We start from the raw sequence: 25,554 nt of genomic DNA, 5'->3' as shown, positions 1-25,554 counted from the left end.
ATTGGTTCATTGGTTCAGAGCTGCCCCCAGGGTGTAGGTGCTGGATTCCCAGGTACTTCTACTTAAGTAGGCAAAGCGGCTCCAATAGCCCGAGGGCAGCTCTCTGACAGTGAACCACAAGTGCTGGCTGTGGTGTGTGATAGCATTCCAAGAGCTAGTGTGCGCAGCAATGGTAAAGGGATTAAAGGGAGAGGAACCCCACAGAGCGTAACCAGGAAGTTCCCGTCTCCATCGCAGACTATTGTACTTGGCAATAGGGTTCCCTTGAGTTAAGATTAGATTTGAGTACACTACTACCTTTATTCATGCAGCATTTCTCTTCTCTCTTTGAAGTGCTTCTCCATATAACTCATGCGAAAGGAGAGCTGAGAGCAGGCTTGGTTGGATCACGTGCGAACCATAAAAAAGTACATTTTCAAGGGCAATAGGTTAAATAAAGGAAAGAGGTTCATTGGTTTTACAACCACGAGTGGTTTCTATTTTTCAATAAGTCAAACCCCTTAGAAGATATGGCTGAATGGGCAAAGAGCCCTCTCGGGGAAATTCATGCTTTTACAGTTTGATTTTATTTGGGGTAAAGGGGAAAATGCAAGCTGTGGTTCAAAACCATTCATTTCATCGTGATCCTGAAAAAAAATTGCAGTATTTTTGTGACAGAGAGGATGTTTCGTAAAACATGCTCTAAAAGTATTACGTTTGGGTTTTAAGTGTTGCTTTTCACAGTCAGCTCTTTCTGGAAACACACAGCCTTCTTCGGAGGATTGGTAAGGTTTGTCTCTTTTTCTTCCCATCCACCAGAATGCTCCAACTTTACTGATTGTCAACAGCTGACCCACAGGGGTGCCACAGGCCAGGAGGGAGCTGTCATTGTGTTAGCCTCTGGCTGGTCCCCAGCATGGCAATGCCCTTCTCTTTTCCCTTTCTCTGTGTGGGAGCTTCACGGTTCAGTGGAAGGAGACCCGGTTTGTATGCAGACATGATTCAGTCATGCGACCTAGGCCAAGGGTTGGCCAGCTATAGCCTGTGGACAAATCCTGCCTGCCACCTGTTTTGGGGTGACCTGTGAGCTGAGAATAAATTTGACATGTTTAAATGGTTGAAAAGAAGTCAAAAGAAGAGTTGTAATCCATGTCATATGAAAATTATATGAAATTCACGTTTTGGTGTCTATACATAAGGTTTCACTGGAACACAGCCACGCCCATTTGTTTATGTTTTGTCTGTGACTGCAATAGCAGAGTTGCATAGTTGCCACAGAGACTTAAGGCCCCCAAAACCAAACATATTTACTATCTAGCCCTTTACAGAAAAAGGTCGTTGACTCCTGAGCCAGGACAACTCGCTTCTCTGAGTGTCACTTTTCTCATTTGTAAAATGCAATAATAATGGTACCTACCTCCCAGGCGGGCAGCTTAAGGATGTATAATAATATGTGGGCAAGAGCAGAAACTCCGAGACCAGACAATCAGGATTCAGATCCTGGGTCTGCCACCTACTAACTGGGTAACTTTGGGGAAGCAACTTAGTCTCTCAGAGCCTCAGTTTCTGTGTCTGTGAAATGGGGACGGGCTGAGCCTCTGCCTCGTGGCAATGAGTGCATAACATGTGCATCACTTGGAACAGAACCTGACATGTATTAAGTGCTGGGTAACATTATCTATTGCTGCTCTCACAGGGTTGTGGCGAGGAGAAACATTCATGTTTATTAAAAAGAAGAAAGGCAAAGTCATGGTCTTTGTTCAAAATGCCTCAAATAGCTGCTCATCTCACAGTAAGGACCTTCACAATGTTGTCCAGAAAGCAAGGACTCTAGAGGTGCCTGCCCAAGTATAAATCTGGGCATCTTCACTCACTAGCCGTGTGACCTTGTGCATGTTCCTTAGCATCTCTGGGCCTCAGTTTTACCATCTGTAAAATATAGGTAACAATAATAATGATGATCTCCTTGGATTTTTGTGAGGATTAAATGAGTTTGAATGTGTGTAACAGGACTTAGAACAATGTGTAGCTCGGAGTAAGTAAATGTTACTTTCCAAACCATATCTCTGAACACCATTAAAATGAATGTATAATTATGAAAAAAAGAGTTCACTCAACAACTGCCTAAAAGTCCTTCTCATGCCCCAGTGGTACATGTACTACAATTTGGGAACCCCGACCTGCTGAGAGATGGACGGCAGAAATTTTGGAAGGCAAAGGGGAACAGGCAATAGCTTGTCTCTGCTCTTTTAATCATCGAGATCTACCCAAACATGTCTGCGAACAGGAGAAGCACTATGCATGACAACGGCTACCTGTCTCTGACCGTGGCCTGTCGTGACCCATGGGTCCCTGAGCACGTCTGTCTTGGTTATTTGGCCTGACTGTAAGCCACTCCTGCGCCCAGTGCTCAGCTGCTGTCAATGCCACTTCAACCCCCATCATGCAGAAGCTTCTTTGGCTCACCTTCTGCCCTCTCTCAGATATGATCCTGTCCCTGGACCCAGCCTGCTGGCCAGAGGGAGTGGCTCTCTGACACTTTGGCTGCACAACATTTAAATATTCTCTTTTGGGGGACCTCAAGATAAGAGGAAAGCAAAGCCCATCTCTCACTACAAAAGCTAAGAGGGTGGGACGGGTACTCCGTCTCCTGCTCCCTGGCAGCACAGTCCATCAGGTATGGAAGCCTAGGTCTCTGAATCTCGGTGGAGTGACACAAAGGCACAGGACCAGATAGAGAGTGTTTGCTGTAGCACTGAGAGCCCAGGGCCATGCAGGGAGCCATCACCAGCGATGGCTCCAGTGGTAGTGACAATGGCTCTGGTGGAGCACATAAGAGGATCATTCTGTGGCTAGCCTTGGCTTTGCACCGCCTGCCCTGGTTCCTGCCTGAACCAGGTCTCTGCCTTCTTTGATCCTGTGAGCTATCTGATACTGTTCCAATAAATTTCTTCTCTGAATAAAGTAACCAGAGATGCTTCCATTGTTTGTAACCAAAACCCTGACTAGTGCACCAGTTGGGGAACTGGACCGCAGGTGATAATCCACAATTATATTTAAGCCAGCCTGGTGGCTCTCCCACCACGGAACCAGAATCTCTACTGGGAGGCTCCCTGAGGAGCGCAATGACCTACATTTCTACTCCAGCTGTCTTACTTTTTATAATCATTGTTGCCACATTAATAATTTTCTGCTATTTGTCATGCTTTTCTTGCAAACCACATTCCTTTCTGCCCATACAGCATTCATCTGGTTTACAAAATTCAAAAATGTTGGAAGCCTAGGAATAAATCAGCAGGAGGGAGAAAAACTTTTATTAAAAATGTAAGTCAAACTTCTTTAGACAAAGCCAAGGAACAATATCAGGAAAGAATTCGGTCCCATTTTCTTTATTGAATTTTCAGTGACTTGGTAGCATTGTGTCATCTATTCCATGCATGGTTTTTAACTTTTAATTTTCCTTATCGTCTTGGATTTTTTAAGTTGCACACAGAAAGCATATCCTTTTGGGTTCTTGGGGGTGGTATTTGGAGAAGAAATGAGGATAAACTCTTGTCTCATGAAATATTGAAGCACAGTCAAGAAAACGTAAAACACACACAGATCAACTCCCTCACACAAAGTAGTCTCCACTCTATTTAATTGCAAAGAATAGATGCAAGTGAATTCGAGCGTCATCCAGTAACTTAGGTTTCTTTCTTTCCAATGGTTTCTCCTACTGGGTGTATTTGTAGCCTAATTTATGTCCCTTTTCAGCATAGACATTTGCTTAACAAGTATTTATTGTGAGCCCACCTTCTTCTGGGCACATAAAGACTTGAAAACATTTTCCCTTTGTACTTTTGTTTTTCCAGATCGAGAGCTCTTCGAGAACAAATACATAGTCTGTCTCTTATGCATCTTTCATGACCAGAGCCTATCTCTGTGCCTAGTATATAGCAGGCGTTTATAACTGTTTGTTGAATAAGTGAATAATCCCCTTCTCGTGATATAATGGCATAGGCAAATATGTGCAGGTGTAAATGCTGCACCAGGGGATAGGTGTCATTCACGGAGGGAGAAGATAAATTCGGGCCGGTGCACAAGACAGGGAGGATACCAGTCTGTTTAGGGAGGTCAGGACCAACATCTTATTACTTTTTGTATCCCCCATATAAAGTGATCCTCCTCCCACTTTCAAATCCCTCTTTTAAAGCATATTTATGGAAAAGGGGGGATTGCATTGGTGCTCACAGCGGCTGCTGGCTCAGCCCCAGTATGGTCTCTCTTGCTGCGTTGTCTCTGTGTAGTCTCTGGTCTTGTCTTTTGGCATGGTAATCCTCTGTCACCACCTCTCTCCCAGACTGGGTTATCTTTTTCTTCCTTCCCCCAAAGCACTTTAAACAGAAATATACTGAATTTTTGGGTAATCACAGACCATAGGCAGATATGATTCCAGATCCAGTGTTTGACATCCCTCTTCCGACATCTTATTGACCACTCCTCACTCCAGGGAATTTTCATGCAGGTCATAATGACACCTCCTCCCCAACACACCCAGCTCCTCACAAATCCTGGTGAGTTTTTCATGACGAGCAGGTGAGCTCCTCTCCGCTGACTTGTAAGTCATATCTGGACTTTCCTTTGCATTTCCAAAATGTCTTGGCGGTGCTCTGTTACTCAAAGGACTGTCGACACTGGGTGTCCAGCCTTAGCACTACAAAGAACAGGAAGGAGCTTTACATGAAGAGATCAGACACTCAAGCGGGGATCCCTTCTCTACTGCCCAGAACAGGGAGTGCTGGGCTGGAACCACGTGTCTTTCCTCTTACATGATTAGCACAGTGTTAGACACGAACAGGCACTCAGAGGTGTTTAATAACAGCGCAAATGGAATGAGAAGGAGACCGAAAGAGCTGGTGATAGGGGTGGCAAGTTCCCATAGGAGTCAAGCACAGACAAATACAGACTCTCAGGTTAGTCTGGGTGAGGAAAAGGGAATGTTTTTTCTCAGAAACAAGCGAAGGAAGACAGGGACAGCCAAGATAAAAAATTAAATAAATCTAGGTGCATGTTTTCCCCTTGACTTCTGCTGTACCTAGATATGAATGGGACGGGACTGGGGAGCATTTTCTACTTTGAGATTTGTCCCAGGCCTCTTCCGCCGGGAGTGGGACATGTGGCGTGTCTGGAGAGGGAACTGTAGACTTGGGAAAACTGATTAAATCAAGGGGAAATAAAGAATTTGGAAACTTTCCACTCCCCGGATATGTGGAATCAACTCTCGACGTGCCTTAAAGAAGCCTAGGTGCCCTTTTGCTGAATTATAAGAGTTATTTATCTTGGAAAAAACAAAAAGTCAGCAAGCCTGGCTCTTATTTTTTCCCTTTGGTTTGTCTGGGATTCCCTTTATAATCCCTATCAGTTCCAAGGACGGCACACGCAAGGAATGAAGCGTAACTGGATCCCAGCTGTTGCTTGAATAGTCTGCTACCTTACCAGACTCCATAGATGCATAGAACTTTCCAGCTTTAAAGTGAGAGAAGAAAAGGAAAGAGAAACAATAACAAACCACACCCTGTTGTTTTGCCAGGATGTTCTGACTTTGAAAAGGGATTGTCTTACACTGACGTAATAAACAGTGTGTCACGGGATGGATATACCAACATTCGCTCTCCCCAAGTTTGAAACAAGTAAAAGACAATTTGACTGTATGTTTTTATTCCCTTCTACAGGCGTGAACAGTAATAGACAGTGATTACTTATCATTTTTGTAGACCTCACAGTTGGCAGAATTTCGTGATTGGAAGGACTCTTTCAGATCTCTTAGTTCCACCCCTGAGAGGCATTTGAATCCCTTTACGAAGTCCCCACAACAGGATTGTCTGGCTTACCTCTGCCAACCTCCTGTGTAGATAACTTATCATCTTTAAAGACACTTCATTCTTTCCTCTGGGTACGAGGACTGGAAAGTCTTTATTTATATAGCATCCCAGTCCATCTACCATCAGTCCTATTTCTACCTCATAAGGCCATGCAGTAAATGGAATCTTCACTCACCCAGTTGCTCAGGTCAAAAATCTGAGAGTCACTCCTTACTCTTTTTTTCTCTCATACTCGCTTCCGATCCGTGAGCAAACAGCATCAGATCTACACTCCAAATTATACCAAGCATTGTTACTTTTCATCTCCGCTTCTACCCCGCTGGTATTAGCCCCATTGTTCTCTAGCCTGGACTACTGCAATAATTCCCTAACCGGTTTCCATGTTCTTATATTTGCCTGCCTTTACCTGTTGTCTATATGGCACCCAGTGGGGATGCTTTTTAAAAATACATTCTATCATGTCACTCCCGTGGTCAAAACTTGCTGACAGCTTTCCAACTTAGCCAAACTGTAGTCATCCAAGACTCAAAGGGTTCTGATCTCTCTTTTTCTAACCTATTCTCCCGCCTCTTTCCTTCTCACTCACTGCTCTCTACCCACTTCCGGACCTCCCTTGAAAAAAACCAAGCCTTTGCATCTGCTCTTTCCTCTGCCTGGAATGCTCTTCCTTTGGGCAGCTCTGTGTTTGGCTCCTTCACTTCATACTAGTTTCTGCTCAAGTGTTCCCAGCGCAGAGAGGTCTTCTCTGACCAGTCAGTCTCAGATATCACCACCACTCTTTATCTTCAGCTTTGATTATCTTCATAGATACCTGCTTTGATTATCTTCACAGTTTTTATCATCTCTTGACATTTGACGTATTTGTTTCTAAAACGTGTTTATTGTCTGTAACCCCTCACCAGATTACAAGCCCCATGAGGGCACGGATTTTGTGTTTATCCATTTCTGTAACCTGACACATTTCAATAAAATTGTTATGAAAAGAGTAAATGAATAAATGACTATAGATCATCTTTAATCTTTCTTCCAAACAACTGTCCTTCAGTCATTTGAAGATAATTACTTATCTCCATGTCAATCTTTCTCCAGAATAAACAATCCCATTCCCTCACTGGTCTACACCTGGTTTCCAATCCTCTTCTCTCCTGGTCTCCTTTTTCTCTCCTCCGTTTAGTCTGCCAGCTCTCCTCTCACAGGCGCTGGTGCTGGACCAGTGTAGCAATTAAGTGTGTGGCTTCTGGAGTCAGCCTGAAAAGTTTGAATGACTTGTTTATCTTACTACTAATGACTTGTTTACCTTGACGCAAGTCACTTGATGTTCTTTAGTAATAAGCGATAGTAAGTGGCTAAATTAAACAATAAAAACATGAATTGATCAGAAGTATATGGACTGGTTGAGAGATCTGATGAAAAAAATCAGAGCTGGAAAAGTCAGAAATAATAAAGGCTTGGGGACCAAAGGGCTAGTTCTTCAGAGCACTGATGTTGCGGTCCTATCAGCTTCACTATTTTCTGTCCTTTGTTATACTCCATTTTTGATTCCAATACCTGGAAGAAGTAATGCTATGTTTGGTGTGATTCACATTTCTACCCTTTGGCCTGGATTTTGACTGATGTACAATCAAGACTGTACATAATGGTGGAGAGGTAGTTACCCAAAGAAAGAGAGTGGAATGGATATTGGGCAGGCCAATGGGCAGATGCCCATTCCACTCTCTAACTTTCTGTTTCCTAAGTTGTGAAAGGGGGATAACACTGACTTTCTCATTGGTTGTCCAAGGCTTAAACAGGATCATATATACAAAGGGTTTAACATAGTGCCTGGCACACAGTAATCACAGTAAGCCTACAGCAAGTAGGGGACCCAGAATGGAATTCAATTCTAGGTGTGGTAGAGTCAGATGCCCTTTTCCAAATTTCAGACCTAGTGACAGTGGCTAGAGTGGAATGCACATTTTCACCAGCCACAGTAGTGGCTGACTCTAATTCAGCTTGTTAACCAAGACCCCTGGGTTGTTTCCACTGATGCTCCCATCAGCTCTTGGGTCCCCCTCCTCACTAACACAGCTGATTGTCTGGTTCTTACACTTACCCCATGACACTTAACTTTGTTAGATAATGACCCATCACTCCCGTCTCCTCCATAATTCTGAAATCTGGATTCTATCTTCTAATAAGACCTTTTAGCTTTGTGTCACCTGCACATTTATTACCAGATTAACTGAGATCATAAGAGAAATTGTATACGAAATCTTTTGCAAATATGCAGCATAACACAAATTCGAGGTATTATTTTAGTTATCATTTGTGTCTTCCCAAGTGGTGATGGATGCAAACTACTTAGCATAGCCTCCATTTTCCTGGCATATGCCCATTTTTTCTTCTAGTTTCAGTTCTACTAGGTAAAATAATGCTGTATGCCCTCCCAGAGTAAGGGAATTTAAGTATGTTCCAAGCAAGAATATGTGGGGTTTTCCCTAGCATCAGTCTTCTGATAGCTTCAAGGAATTTAGATTTTAAACAGACAGCAATCTAGTTCTTAAGCCATATGGGCATATGTTCTCCATCTTGTAAGTTTGACCTTGGCTGGCTTCAAAAGCAACAACCAGGGCTATTTCAGAGTAAATGTAATTTACATTATCTGATTGTCAACAACGCAATCTCTCTATTCTACACGGTCATGGCCATGGAGATAGTTACAATAAAGACTTTATGTGCATAGCTCTGGTTAGGGATTTAGGGTAATGTTATTTACATAACTTCAGCTTCTTCTGTGGAAACCATGCAGAGCACTGATATTCTATGAAGAATATATTAATGATGTATGCCTGCTGGCTGCTTGTCCTTCACCTTTTTACAAATTTACTTAGATGCCAAACAAAACTCCTTAGCACTACTGTTCTTTTAACCAGAATTAAATTCACTTCACCATATTAAACAAAATACAGACGTCTTAGTGTACAAAGATATTATGTATTTATGTGCTTTAAGCCATGATTGGTACGCCTAGGTGCCTAATGTGTTGTCTGATACTGGCAGTATCGTTTTTTATTTCTATTTCCAATGCCACTATAAATGTTCATGCATTTTCCATTAATCTTTCATATTGACATTTATCGTTTATATATCTGAACAAAGTAAATGGCTTTTTTGTTCTGTTCAAAAATGAACATTATCGTCAGTTATCAAACTCATTAGGTTATACTTTTCTGGCCTTCCAAATGCAGGCACTTTACAAGACCTTAGAGAATTGATTAAAGGCCTTTGTCCCCCAAACAAGGCCTTGGTCCTCAAAGAAAAATGATTATAGCCATAACTGAGCTTTCATGGGATAAGGCAGAATGCACAGCTGAATGCATGAGCGAGAGCTTAGGGTCAATGCCGACCATTAGCAGATCCTTTCTTCTTGCTTTGAGAATTCCCCATGCTGTAGGTCTGACGGAGCTAAATTTCTGCTTCTCTGAAACAGTCCCTGGGCCCTTTGAGGGCGCTCTGGTTTCAATCCTCCTCCAGATAAGAAATGCTCCATTGTGACAAGAGGCATTTTCAGGATGGGGCGTGTATGTTACAGCAAAGGGCCAGGGAGGGTAGTGAGGTTTGTTGAGTTGTGACAAAAGGATTCTAGACAAAGGCGTTTGAAAGTGAGGCTGTCCCCCTGTGGAGAGACATGATGACATTTCACCTTGGTCCCTGTTCCTCAGGCATGGGAGGGGTTCCACGTCTTTCCAGAGCTTCTACGTTCTGAATGCTAATTGGAAAATGTAAACCTGATAATCCTTCTCTCTTGTCTATTTATTATTTGTACTTGGATGAATTCTGATCTCACAAGGCGAGCTTCTAAGCTTTGGTGTAAGATTCTTTGTATGGGCAATATTTTTATTTTTTCCTCCGTACTACTTTTTAAACATCCTGGGGCTGGATTCCATTATCTCATCTTTCTCTTCTGACTTCGCAAGGCAAATGATTATTCTCGTAAACTGGTCTCCTCTCTCCTTTCCATTTTTTTACTAGTAAGAGGGGATCAAAACCTGCTTAAGTTTCTCTAGAAGACGAGACCCAAGTGAACTTATATATAAATATATATGTGAAATGGTATGATTAATTAAAACACAATGCAGTTTCAATAACATGACATCATGACTTGGTATTTGGAAAGTAAATATAGGCTGGAATTTAATGACAAAGTATGAATGAGGTGAAGAAAAATATAGACTGAGAGGTTACATAGTAAGACTTCGCAATCTTTTTTAGTGGCAGGATTTCAAAATGCATTTAAGCTCAGGATAACTTATGGAATTTGGTGCTGATCATGCAATCTTGTGAAAGGCCCTTAGGTCAGAGATGGCTCTTATCTCTGGGTCTGTTTTGTATCATCCTCTCTGGTTCATTCTTCCATGCAGCTGATGATCTTCAGAGCCCTAGGCTGCACTGCGGAATGTCACATGTGCTGTAACAAATGACCTTCCATGCATGGCGGCAGATGCAAAGTGCATGTCATAGCACTAAGGACCCTGCTTTGTATATCTTGTTTCATGTCATGTGTGGGAAAGTGATCTGCTTTAGGTTTTGTTGTATGAGATTATTTAATTTTGTTTACTGTGTGTGGTTGAATTGCAGAGATAACTGCCATTTACAACATGCTACGCCATGCTAAGTTCTATCACATCATTTAGCTAAGGTGGGAAAATGACTAGGGCACTCAAGTGCCTCCAGATGAGGAGGAGGATTCCTCAAGGGGACAAATGGGTGAAAAAGGCAAATACTTGGAGCAGCAATTCTCAAATTACTGTGCATAAGATTCACCTGGGACTTGCTAACACACATGTGCACACGCACACACACATAACATCCTAGGCCTTAACCATGGAGAATCTGATTCTCGACATTTTTGGTGAGGCTCCCTGTATTTTTAACAGGCTCCCAAGAGATTTGGAGGCATGTAGTCCCTTGACCATACTTTCAAAAATACCTGCTTGGAAAGTGCTGCGCGGTGTAGGGAAGAACTCAGACATGGCCGCTGCATGAGTTTGGCCAGAGTGTTGCTTATTGGTCAAGTTCCTTAACTTCTTTAAGTTTTATTTTGCTCATCTATAAAATCAGTATAATGCTCCCCCAACCCCGAAGTGTGTATTGGTGTCAGAAAAACACCTAGTGCACTGCTGCGTGAGTGATAGGAGCTCAATAAATCACCACCATTATTCTTATTACTACCGTTATTTTTTACCATCATGTTCAAGAAAGTGCTGAAGTGAGTTAAAGACTAGACACATGCCTGCAAAGCAGAGAATGGGGCCAGGCCAAGAAGAGTGCTTTAGATGGCTGAGAGATAGACTATGTACAAACTATCAACCGCTTGTGTTGGCCAGTCCATCCTGCTGTATTTGCAGCTTCCTTGTTTTCATTCTCTGTAGCATTTTGCCCTTTTTTTATTTAAAGCTAAACATCATGAAAACTACTTTGTTACCATAAATTATATTTCCTTGTGGAAAGACCAGTAAAAATATGGAGTGAGATATTCCTATTTTTCTTTATTTTCCCATGCCCATATAAGGCGATATCACTGGGACTGCTCTGATATTCCAAAGTGGTACTTAAAGACAGTGACTACAGAATGGGAAAAAGGCTGGGAAGATGTGTTCTGAAACCCAGCTACTCTACAGTGATGGGAGCTGTGTATATGCATAGCCCCATTTCCAAATCAGGATTCAGCGCTCCAATGTACTGGTTGCAAAAAGGATATATGTCATGTGTTGCTTAACGATGGGGATACGTTCTCAGAAATGCATCATTAGGCCATTTTGTCTTTGTGAAAACGTCACAGAGTGTACTTACACAAACCTAGATGGTATAGCCTACTACACACCTAGGCTATATGGTACTCATCTTATGGGACCACTCATGTATGCGGTATGTCATTGACCAAGACATTGTTATGTGGTGCATGACTGTAATATGTCAGAAGGTTGGTGATGGTGGGGTGGACACAGGGCTAGTTTCATGCTTATGTCACCCATGAAGTTGCACAGGGCCCCATGCTTAGAAGGGTGCCACACTTGTTTTAATACTCTTCTGTTGCCATTTCGAAATTTTTAATAATTTTGAACAAAAACACTGCATTTTCATTTTGCACTGGGCCCCATGCTTTGTCCTGGATGTAGAGGAGGATGGGATATTATGAGCAACATTGTAACTTATTGTTAGGGGAACCATCAGAGGGTTTTAAATAAAGGTGTGCTCTGATTTATACTCTGAAGAGATCATTTTTTTTTCTTGCTGGGTAAGAATAGATCATGGGTGAATGGGAAGAATAGTGGAAGCAAAAAGATCAGTAAGAGAGGAGGTCATTTTAGTATCTAGATAAGAGAGGATAGTGGATTGAGATAGACTGTGGAAACTGAAGACTCTAGGTCCCAGAAGGAATAGAGTTGAGATATATTTTTGGTGGCAGAGCCAACAAGACTAAAGTTCGACACTGAAAACACCTGTTGATATCATAAACTTCTCTTATCAGCAAGATGGTTTCTTGTGAAGCCAAGGGAATGCTCAAGGAAGCACACTAGTGGGAGCAGTAAGTTGTACACAAGATTTTTGGTGCTGACCCTGACAGCTTTCAGGCCTGGAGTCTAATGACCAAGCCAACTGAGAGCTCTGCAGAGCAGGTTTCAGGCTGATCAAGGTCATCCAGCAGCGAACCTTGTGGATGGGGTCAAAGGAAGAGCCTAACTTGCAGCTGTGGCCCAAAGCCACCAATGACAGCAATTATTGATGGCTGTCCTTTGTCCTGACTCGGTGGCAGTCAGATGACAATGAATATAAGTAGAATAAAGAGGCTTTCATTGGACTGGATGACTGAGTACAAGCTTGTTAAGGGAAAACAGCAGAAGAAAACTACCCAAACACTAGTCAAACGGTTCTTTTTAGAGCTTCAAGATCGTCAAGACTAGAGATGCAGCATTTAAACATTTATAGTGGTTCTTGTTTATTACATTTTATTTTATTTGGCCTTCGGAAAATATTACAGTGATGAATTTCATGGTTGTTACTGATGATTAAATTCCGTAATTAATTTTAAACTCAACATGACCTACTGCTATTTCTTTAATCTAACTAATGAGACTCCTTAGAATTTACATTAGCAATTAATCAACATGACTATGGGGAAGATACAGGGCTGCATGTTCTCATAGCCACAAAGTCAACAGTCCATCCAAATTTAGAAACCTCAGAGATCCAAGCTTATTTTATCCCCACCTACATTGACTTTAATCATGTGCATAAAGTGCGCTGAGCTAGCTACCATGACTTTTCTTTAATTTCTTTAGCTTATTCTGGTTATGGAGCTGAGGCTGGCACATGGTCTTGAGATAATGAGCTCCTTTTGTAGTGGCCCCATAACAGGCTTTTGTGCTTACTCCGTTAAAATGGAAAACGAAAGCTAGGTTGGCTATTCTTAAATGAAAAATAATTCTCCCAATTTATTCCAAAACTTTGGGTTAACAAATCTGCAATCCTGTGTTGACATGAAAATGGAGTAAGCATGAAAATGCTTACTACCCACCCATCCATTTTCCTTCAAAAATAACTGAAATACAACTTTAAGGTTTTCAAATCACTTCTGCCTTGTGCTTTGTTTTATTGTGTTGGGTTTTTGCTAATGCAGTATCACCATTTGATGAAATGTGTGTAAAAGGAAGGGAGGGGCATAAATTCCTTCAAAAACAAGATACCAGAATCAAACGAAACTGGCTTTCATCAGAATTAAAGCTTTTAGCCTCTTTTCATGTGTAGAGCAAAACTGGGGCCTTAGAAAGGCATTGGCCAGCAGGCAAATATATTCGTTTGTTTTAATTTGTGTACTCATTTGGTCTTAGAATCCACTTTAAAAACACGTAAATATTTTCCTTGGAAATGCAGATACTTCCTGCATTGATGAAGGAAAAAATAAATGAAAGCTCTGTTTGTTTTGCCTGACCAGATGTGGGCTGGGTACAATGTGGGATAGAGGGAAAATACAATTCCACTGGCTTGGGGCCCCACTCTATCACCAGCTATGACCTTGGGTGGGTCCCATATACCTTCCCCCCAGCCTCGGCTTCAACTATGAAATATCAAATTGTGATGTGAATACTAAGTTTTCTTCTAGTTCTATAATTCGTCACTACTAGGAGACACTTCCTTTTCTTCTTTCACTTCTACCATTCCACCATTTCTTATTTCATTTTCCGTAAGTTAATGGGATTTTTTTTTGCACTAATTTGAAACAGTTAAGTATTTTTCCCATATCATCTCACCTTCTCCCCTGTTTCAAAACAAATTTCTTTTACCCTCTGGTTAACCTCCAAGGCAAGATGTCTGTCCAGAGGGATTTAATTAGGGGTTTATTGATTTTCCTCACATTGGTCCATTGTCCTTTCGTTTTTTGGTTGTTTATAAACACGCAAACTTGTATTTAAGTGTTTACAGGCACAGATAATGTACACAATTATTGTAGAGTCAAGAAAACATATAATCACGGAATGAGTTGGTTGTTGATGTATTTAAAAATATCTGACTTTTCTCTTGGAAAAAATAAAAAGGTGAAGAAATGTGAACAGACCACAGCCTACATATACATTATGTAAACTTAGATCTAATCTAATCCATCATCTTCCTTCCTAGCAGAGGATGCTGATGGATGTAATATAATGGCAACATCTGCTCATCTTAATTTCACTTTTTGACTAAGTAATGCTACTCTCCTCTATCAAGCCAGCACACGCATATTCCAACCATTAAGAGGCGATTATGAAAGGCCCAGTGAGCTACATGTTTTACAGTTATCACAGCTCTCAGGAATGATTTCCTCTAGTCCCTTGTAGATTATTCTAACGTAACCCTCAGTGATGTCCCTTTTTTCATTTCCAACATTAGTAATTTGTATCCTCTCTCTCTTTTCCTTACTTAGTCTGGCTAGGGGCTTTATTGATCTTTCCAAAGGACCAGCTTTTGGTTTTGTTGAATGTCTCTTTTAATCTCCTATTTTCAATTTTACTGATTTCTGGTCTAATTCTTTTTTTCTGCTTACATTGAGCTTAATTTGCTCTTCTTTTTTCAGTTTCCTAAGGTAGAAACTTACATGATTGATTTTAGATCTTTCTTCTTTTCTAATACATTCAATGCTATAAATTTCCCTCTGAGCACTGATTTTGCTGCATCCCACAAATTTTGATAAATTGTGTTTTCATTTTCGTTTAGTTGAAAATATTCTTAAATTTCTCTTGAGATTTCTTCTTTGACCCATGTCTTACTTAAAAGTGTGTTGTTTAATCTCCACATATTTGGGGATTTTCTAGTTATCTTTCTGTTGTTGATTTGTGGTTTAATTCCATTGTGGTATGATTTCTATTCTTTTGAATTTGTTAAGGTGTGAGTTAAGACCCAGAATGTGATCTATCTTGGTGAATGTTTCATGCGAGCTTGAGAAAAATGTGTATTCTGCTGTTGTTGGATGAAATAGTCTACAGATGTCAATTATGTCAGGTTTATACAAATAAGCTTTTGAAGTTTCTGATTTAGCTTGTTCATATGTAGCATGATAGTAGTGAAAAACAAATAATTCTGTCATTTTTTGGTTTTGATTATTGAATATTTGGCAAGCATTCATTTTGTTTCAAGAAAATCTTGGGTTGGAGTTAAATCTTTTAAAACTCTTCCATGCCTCAACTAGTGTGCATTGACAAAGTACGTAAAGTTAAAATCATTGTCTTCTATTCTTGTCAGCAATTCTATAAACTGGTAATGATTTCTAGCATCTGTACATATATTGAATGATTTTTAACAACTGTACCCATGATACTTTTCATAGAGTCTGCTTTAGAAAACTGAGCATAGTTTCAGTATGAATCTTACAGTACAGTAAAGCAATAAAGAAATCATTTGTCTTTTGTTTTAAAATTTCATTAACTTTGGATTTTTAGCCTAACATACCTGGAATACTGTACATCTCGATAGAAACTAATTTTTCATGTCTAGCTGAAATTTTTCTTTGATATAAAAAGTTGAAAAATACCTATACAAGGTTGATTGTTTTTTGGTTTTATCTGACATTTCTTAGTAAATTTGGAAGTTCTTTAAGACAAAACATATCCAGAGTACTAAGTGGGCTGTATATCTTATATATATCATACAGCTCACTAAAAGCTACAGAAAAGCATTTGCTATGTCTTCCTACTTTGAGTCATTTGATCTTCGATACTGTTAGAAAAGTTTTTCATTCTATTGTCAATTGTTTTCTGGTTTCACTGAAGATCTTTCACTTTTTATATATTTTTTGTCATTCCTCATGATTTTCTAGCACAATTTTTATAATGGGATTAATTTCTTTTACCATGTCTCTGTCTTTAAAATACTTTTCATTTTTGAGCAAGAATCTAAGACGTTTATAGCTGACCAAAATTACAAGCCCAGATCCTGTTTAAAAATATTTTAAATTTGCTTATTGGACATTTAATTGGGATTTCAGATGACTAATTTCATTAATTCTTTTTTCACTTTTGAGAAGAAACTTATTACCAACATTATTGACTGGCATAGAATACTGCTGTTGCTCCTATTCTGACATACTGTAGACCAAATCACTCAAAAGATTTAGAAGAACTTTCTGAAGAAGCAGAGTGATTATTAGCAAAGGAGAATTATTATTATCATTTTTTAAAGATCTTCTTTTATTCCTTTTTCTCCCTAAAGCTCCCCAGTACATAGTTGTATATTCTTCATTGTGGGTCCTTCTAGTTGCGGCATGTGGGACATTGCCTCAGTATGGTTTGATAAGCAGTGCCGTGTCCGCACCCAGGATTTGAACCAATGAAACACTGGGCTGCCTGCAGCAGAGCGTGCGAACTTAACCACTCAGCCATGGGGCCAGCCCCTGCAAAGGAGAATTATTTATCCTGATATAATAGAAGAAAACAAGGACATTAATATTATCAGCGCCCGTCAAACTAATTATGTCTGAATTTGATCTCCCCCTTCTGCCATTTCTATCCATATCACTGCTGATGTACCACCCTTCACCCTGTTGTACAGATTCCTTCTCTGGTAGTAAGCTCCTGGCTGGGCTCCTTGCAGCCAACTCTGTCTTCTGATTTGGTCTACGCACAAGAAGAGTATATTATTTTACTTAAATGTGATGCTTGTTTTCCACTTCTGAGAGCTGAGTGTGAGTTCTAATTAATTCCATTTGATAAGTAAATATTAAACATACAGTGTTTGAGATACTTTGTGGAATATAAATACGTACAAGGTATCTATCCTGCTCTCAAGGAATAGGCGGTCTAGAAGGAGTTTCAGGACTTACAACAAATGATTGTAATACGATAGAGAAATAGTGTCCTAAGAGAGGTAAAGATTTTTATAAAAATTTATAAGCATTCAAAAGAAGGATAAAATCAATGTTGTGCTTGTAAATGTTTAACACCTGGCTCTGGGTTGTGGATTTGGCAGGAGCCTTGATTTGCAGTGATTGCTGATTTCCATAATGCAAGTATTCTTGTTATGGCCAATTTCAACCTACCAATCTGAAATCACTGAATACAGAGTTAGGAAGAGATGTGTAGTAGCCCACCATTATATAGTATGTCCATCATCCAGATAGGATACACTTAGACGACCTCAAGAACATAGATGTTAATAAAATGTAGTAAAATAAAGAGTATTATCTTTGTTTTTAATATAATTCATTGAATTCTAAGTTTAAATAAGTTGATTTTTAATAATGGCTCTGTTTAGCAACTGGCTTAGAAAATTCCTGAAAATTTAACAATTGCTAGTCTCAAGCTGGTACAAGTCTGCTCGAGCACGTGGCTGAGTAAAGGGCTATAAAAATTTGGATTCTAATTGAGGGAGGGATAAATCAAGAGGAGCCTGAAAGTATATGTAGGATTTAGCCTCTGGACCCCGGGGTGGAGGGGAGAGACATATTCTTGAGAGAGGAAATTAGGAGAAGGAACCCAGGACAAAAAGCTTGGGGCATGAATGGAAAAAATGAGTAAATTGTTTCTTTGATCCAACTCAGTCACTGACAACTGACCCAACTCAGCACTAATTCTCATCTCCAACTCCACCCGTTTTGAGCCAATGACAATGATAACAATAATAATGATAATGACAGCTAATATTTGTTGACTGATTGGTTGATGCCAGGTACTGTTCTAACTAAGGAACAAACCTCCCTGTTTCCTTATTTACCATGCTGCTGAGCAGCCTGTGTCTTCTCTGGGCGAGGCCAATCCATTCTCTGGCTCACCACAGAGCCTGCCACTCACCATTGTCTTTCCCACACCACAGCGCAAGCTGCCATTTGTCATTGAGCTTGCGCAAGCGCTTTATGCAGAGTGAAGAAATATTTCCCTGTATCCATGACTCAGAAATGTGAAAACAAAGTACGGATGACCACATCTTTCAAGAAAGATGGGAAGAGCATATTTCTTTGTAGAAGTAAAGAATACTTGTATGTGTCTAATGTGGAAATATCTGTTTCATTAATTTATACTCTGTTGGCCCCCCATTGGCAATCGAGTTTAAGGTCCTACTGCCATGGGCAAGACAGTCTCATTAACAAATAGTAAAATGAAAGGCAATCAGTTCCATAGGCAAGAACGTGTGTACATAGGAAGTCTGCAGATTGACGATACGTCCAAAATTTTTTTAAGTGAGTGTGGAACTTGATATGCATCAGGATAGTTGTGAGACGTGCTGTCTGTACATGAGTTCTGAGCAGTTAGGATTAAGGAAAGAGACAGAGACTTGGTTTTGTTCTTTTCTGCCAGTTTCTCATACACCCCGTCGCTTTTGAAGCAATTCTATTTCTCATAATTTCAGGTTAAGAAATTATAGGAATCTCTCACCATATTGTCACTCAGATTCGAAGAATAATGGGAATTAGACAACAAACTTGAAAACAAAACTAGGATGAATGATATTCTACATTTGCCAAGACTAGTAATTCTGTATTTATTTGGAAATCCATTTCTTTTGGTCAAATTCACCTGTTCTTAACTTGGAGAAATGTCTACTTAGGGAGAAACAATTTCTATGGCTCAAGTTTGAAATTTGTTTCTAAGGATAGATGAAATGTACAATGGAAAGGGAAGCGAGAGAACACGAGGATGCTTGTAAGGATTACACAGCATACTCGTCACAGGAACCAATGTTAATGAGAAACTAGCTAGAAACACTCAAGGGAAACAACATAACGTGTTAATCACAATGGTAAAATGTGTGTGTGGGTGTGAGAGTGTGTGCACACGTGTGCACGTGCCTTTCCATGTATGCATAAGAGGGGCATTAACCAAATGATGGTTTATTTTCTTAGAATATGTTATTTGGCTTGCTTCTACGAAACACCCAAAAGGCGAATAGTCTTTCTGTTCTCCAATAAGACAGGCTGAATTACATCAATGTTATTTTCACGTTAAAGATAAGCCCAGTTATTTGCTGTGGGTAACATGAAGTATATGGCTTTAGAATAACCGCCATCACCCTTGACAATAAACAAGTTTAGTAAACTCGATTCTTTCTAATTTATAGTCAGCCTGTTTAAATTACTGTTATTTGGCCAGGATTATTTCATAGGGATTTAATTGTGCCTGTAAATTGAGTTTCTTTCAAATTCATCTCTTTATTCACTTTATTTCCCTCCCCCATGTCTCATTTTGCATATGCTCCAAAACATATCAATAATTTCTGCCGCAAAGCCTTTTCTCCTTTGTAACTACACACATGTTCTGCATTGTGTAGTGATGTCAAAGGAAATGTGTACGTTGTAAAAAGGTCTTGAATTTTTCATGGAAGTTGTTGGTGCCAAATGGCATTTTGCAAATCTTCGGGAGAACAACAAGTCATTTTTTGAAGGGGTTTCAGAACTGAGTAAAAGCAATAATAGAATAAGCACTAACAAAGATGATATTTGCTGAGCGTGTCTTTTTTTTATCGTAGACAAATCTAAGCATTTACACACATTATCTAATCCTTACGACCACGCTGCAAGAAACGTCTCCTTATCTCCATTTAGGATATTGGGAAACTGAAGCTTAGTTGTAAGAAGTCACTTACTCAACATCACACAGCTAGGGAGCGACAGAAGAGACTGAAATTCAGGCCTTTTGGGTTTCCAAGTTCAAGTGGTCTTCTCATAAAATCACTGATGACTCTCTCATGTTTGGGCCACCAAAGTTCAGACAGATTAGTCTTGCTTTAGCTCTAGATTTAAACTAGAACCCCTAACTCCTCTTTTCTTTTAAAAAAATTGTCCTTTTCATCTTGCCTGTCCTACTCTATTCTGTCTAGCTCTTAAATGACCACCAAAGCCAGTGAACAAAACCAAATGGAATTTGTAGCAGAGGGGGAAGGGAATGACGTCATCTGTACTGATGTCTGTAGGGCACAGACAGCATGAGATCACTGTGATACGTTGATGCAGAAAGAATATTCATTCATTCAGTATTTACTGAACTCCAACTATATGCTAGATCAGGGGTCAGCGAATTGCGGTCCATGGACCAAATATGTCCTGCTCCTGTCATTGTCAGTAAAGTTTTATTGGAACACAGCCAGGCCTATTCATTACATATGGTCTGTGGCTGCTTTTGTGTTACAACAGCAATATTGAGTAGTTGGGACAGACACCATATGTCCTGCAACAATGGAAATATTTACTCTGTTGTCATTTATAGAAAATATTTGTTGACCCTGTGCTAGATAATGATCAAAACAGACATAACCACTACCCTTATGAAGTTTACTATCTCATGAGACAAATTAATCAAATAATCGCTATATTATTAAAACCTCTGATACATGCTAGGAGAGGAAAGCATGGCAGAGTGGTCAATGAGTTTTATTGTGCTCATCACTTGCCACTGATTCTTGGAATTCAATCATTTGGGCCTTATTCTTTTACATTAAAAAGTACTTCTTGGGACTGGCCCTGTGGCTGAGTGGTTAAGTTCGCGCGCTCCGCTGCAGGCGGCCCAGTGTTTCGTTAGTTTGGATCCTGGGTGCGGACATGGCACTGCTCGTCAGACCGCGCTGAGGCAGCGTCCCACATGCCACAACTAGAAGAACCCACAACGAAGAATACACAACTATGTACCGGGGGGCTTTGGGGAGAAAAATGAAAAAATAAAATCTTTAAAAAAAAAAAAAGTACTTCTTGCCTGAAATAGCAAAAATATCCTTCATTCATTTAGTCAAATTCAATGAATATGTACTCAGCACCTGTCTTGTGTTGGGTACTGTCTTAGGCTCCAGGATATTGGAATGAACAAATGATGAGTGTTGGTCTCATTTGTTGACTCTTTGGCCTTAATTCTCAATTGATTCAGAATTCAGGAAATGAAGAGGAGTTCTATTTATTGGAGCCCATCAACCTCCCAATAGAGTCCATTTTAAGATCCGACTCCTTTTTACCCTTGAATTCTCTGAAATGACCTTGTGTCCTTATGGTCTATCCTCTTTTTTAACTGAAACTAATTTGAGTGAGTTTCTGTTACCCAGAAACCCCCAAAACTTGGAGTTTTTTGACTAAGTCAGCTAGATGAGCATTTGGCTTCTACAGATTCTATGGTGGGAGGAAGCAATGGAACAAGATGTTGGGAACGGCTTTTATGTAGACAGCCATATCCATCCCAGTTCTGTTCTGTGCTTCCTAATCTTCTTTCCCTATGCATTCTTCTTCTTGATCTCATCCTTGAGGACTTTAACTGCCACTATTCCCCCAGTGGCTTGCAGGCTATAGCTCTGTCTCAATTTCTCTTTTCCAGTTGTCTGCTGCTCAGGTATACCTGAATGTCCCACTGGTGCTTCAAACCCAACAGGACACATCAACTTCCTCCACCTCTTTCCTTATGCTCTTCATCCTGACTACACCCTTGGAGATAAACATGGATCATCGAAACAGCTGAAACCACAGCACATGTCACACCCAGTGGGGAAACAGCTGCAGGCTTGGGTGGAGGCCACTCTGTCAGGAACATCCAGGTGAATTCTGTCTCCCTGTCCTTAGCCTGGTCCAGTTTATGATCTTGAGGACATGCCTTTCCCGTCCTTCCTAACTCTGACCTCTTTCTCACCTGAACTTTGACTTTTTTCTCTGATTCTCAGACCTGATTTCCTGAACTAGATTTCATATTTTTTAGTTCTATGTCATCCTTGACCTTTGAATACTTACTGGACATTCAGTGTTTTATATTTCATCTAATAGAGTCCTTAAAACAATCTTGTGAGGAGGGTAGTATTATTCTTATAATCGACTTCCAGTGAGGAGGCTGGACACCGTGGGTTTAAAGGACTCATCCAAAGTTACGCAGATGAAAATGTTTGGAGCTAGGGTTCCAACCAGGTCTGTTTGGCTCCAAAGTGTTACTCTAATTCCTTCTTCCTATTACGGGGAATTGATTCCTGTTCCCTTCTTCCTTAGTTGTACTGATTTGGGTTTCCTCATCGTACAATTGACTTTAACATCTATACCAGAGGTTAGCAAACCTTTTCTGTAAAGGGCTGGACAGTAAATATTGTTGGCTTTGCAGGATGTACAGTCTTTGTCACAACTATTTAGCTCTGCCAGAGACAATGGCATAGACAATGCCACATTTAGTGTGGCCATAGACAATACGTAAATGATGGGTGTGGCTGTTTCAATAAAACCTTATTTTAGATGCCAAAATTGGAATTTTATATAATTTTCACACCACTAGTTATTATTTTTTTCACTTTTTAAGAAATGTAAAACTACTCTTAGCATGTGAGCCATACGAAAGTAGGCAGTGGGCCATGTTAGGACCCCGGGTCATAGTTTGCCAACTCCTGTTCTATATCACATTATTTGACTTTGGGTTTATAATTTTTCTCAGGGCCTCACCCATTAGCTACCATTTATGGTGAGCATACTATACACCAATGTTCTCAATGTTTTACATATATTAACTAATGTAATCTGCATAGCCACCCTACAAGGGAGGTGCTTTTATCATCTCAATTTTAGATGTGAAGAAAACAAGCCACAGAGAGATGAACTAATTTTGCACAAGGTTGTACTAAGCTGGGAAACGGTGGGGTCCAGATTGGAACCCAGGCAGTCCCATCCCAGGGCTGACATCTTAGGCAGGAAGCTATACTTTCTCTCTGGTTCCTATGAGATAATGAACTTTAAAGTGTTTTGAAAACTATAAAGGGTTATATAAACACAAGTTAATAACTATCATAATTATTAGTGTTACATCTTTATCTAGGTTTCTGAGGAGATTGGATAGCAATCAACTTGATGTTAATCAAAGCAGAAACACAGCTTGTCGTGGGATGGTATCTGTTTTGCTGTCCATCTTAGCAATAAACATTTGCAAGTGTTGCATTTCCATCTCAAATAAACAATGGAGGAGGCTTCTTCTCGTATGTAGTTTGCTATTTGCTCCCATTTCCCCTGAACTTGGCATGAGGCCTCAGCTCTGATTAAAACCAAAATGAAGCTGCAGATCTGAAAAAAGTCGCATATCGATAAGGGTTGCGATTAAATATTGTTGCTTTTGTTTTTTTCCCCCACTCTTTCATTTCTTTCAGCTTCTTAAATTAGATAGCAAGAGAGACATGACATAATTATTGAGAATACTTTGGAGCCAAATAGAAAATTATACTACGACTTACTCAGATGCCAGGGTAATTAGAGCCCAATTATTTCTCTCATTTGGCGCTAATGAATGAAGATCAATTAAAAAAATAATGTAACTGTGAATTGCTTTTATTGAGCAGAGAACTCTAAGCAGCTAAAATTGTCTACTCTTTCATTAATTGAAAATACTAAATGAAGGCAATCCAGACTGTGATTGTCTCCATGTAATTTTAGAGTAGTTTAATTTTCACAGATCACGCAGATGGCCCAAGCCTTGTATCGGAATCATTTCCTGGGTCCAGCACACTGTTCTTTCTTCCATAAGGAAAGTCAAAACATGGCTCAAGAAATTCCTATTTTCCTAGTGATAACATCAGGTCTGCTGGCAGGATTTTATTGTTGCTTCTGGGCTGGTCTTGCTTGGGCTAAGATGGAATGTCTGATTTGCTTGCCTATTTCACTTTTCTCCTGATTAGTATATCCATTTCATCAAATGTATTCTGAAACCAACATTTATTTTACTGTAAAAATCTGATTGAAAGAGACATCTCCTTGATTACAATTTTAGAGTCAGTTTATGTGGATATGGGCTTACCTGCTCAAGGATCACCACGGGGTTCAGTTTGCCTTTTAACATAATGCTTAAATAGCACCTACTAAGAAAACAAGCTTATGCTATTTTGTTTTATTTTATCTAGCATATATATATATATATATATATAATTTTTTTTTTTTTTAGTGAGGAAGTTTGGCCCTGAACTAACATCTGTTGCCAATCTTCCTCTTTTTGCTTGAGGAAGATTGTCTCTGAGCTAACATCTATGCCAACCTGTCTCTATGTTGTATGTGGGACACTGCCACAGCATGGCTTGGTGAGTGGTGTGTAGGTTTGCATTCAGGATCTGAACCCTGAACCCTGGGCTGCCAAAGCCGAGTGTGCAAACTTAACCACTATGCCACTGGGCTGGCCCCTGGCTTATGTTTTTTGATGTGGTGGAATAAGAATTTCAATTCTTTAGATTAGTTTGTGGTCTGAATAAACATTCCTATGAAATAGTTGGAGAACAGTCTTACAACCTCTGCTCTATGGATAAAGCAACTGAGCCATTTATAGCAAAGGCTTCAGAGAGCTTAAAGGGCACCAAAGCCTCCTAAGCAATGATCTTCATGAATGGTGACCCCCGGAGGTGTGCAATGTGCTACCTGCACACTCATGGATGGCACCTAGTCTTGACTCCTAATGCAGCTCTAAGGAAAGCGTAAAATGAAAAGCAAGAGAAAATTCTGAAATGCATGAGTCATCATGAAGGTAAATCTTAAAACATTCCTTCTCCGAGCCCTTTCCTGAATGGAAAAGAATTGGGTGTGACCACAGTCTGAATCAGCTTCGGTCATCAGGGCTTGGCTCTATGGCTAAGCAGGTGAGAACTCAGAAGAATAAATTCCCTTTGTCCTGAAACTCAATCAAAATGGTACACACGTCCCATGTTGGATTTGCATAATTGCACTAATGCAGAGGCCTCTGGATGGGGATTCGGAACTCAATGATGAAGGTTTGGCTTTGCCTCTGGGCCCCCAGGTGCTGTGGACTTCTTGGGTAAGCTCTCCTCAGCACTGTCAGGGCCTCTCACAAGGTGGAGGGCAGCTGAAGGAGAGCTGTTTAGCCTCAGCCTCCAGCAATAAGGAGCCTCAGATTATTACCGCCAAATGAGAACGTGCAGACGGTCCCAGAGCTGTAGTGTCGGGATCAAAAGAAGATGCCATTTTTTCAATGCAATCTTGCAGCTCCATCTCCTCACCTGCAGTTCACTGTGAATTAGCACCTTCTTTTTAATAATCCTATTATCGCCTTGTAAATAGTACTGTTACAGCTCATTGTGGTTTCTGTGTGTGTTGTATGTTAGAGGTGTAAGTTTGCTCAGTGAACACATTTAAACTCTTCCACATTTTTTTTCACCTTCTTTTGGTATGTTTTCATCAAAAACAAGATACAACAAAACATATCAACAACTTAGAAAAAATAAGAAATAGGCTGCTTTTTAAAAAGTTATTTTATTGAGCTCACATTGG

This window comes from Equus quagga, chromosome 1 (assembly GCF_021613505.1).
Source record: "Equus quagga isolate Etosha38 chromosome 1, UCLA_HA_Equagga_1.0, whole genome shotgun sequence".
Classification (NCBI taxonomy): Eukaryota; Metazoa; Chordata; class Mammalia; order Perissodactyla; family Equidae; genus Equus; species Equus quagga.
Note: the sequence above shows the minus strand (reverse complement) of the source record.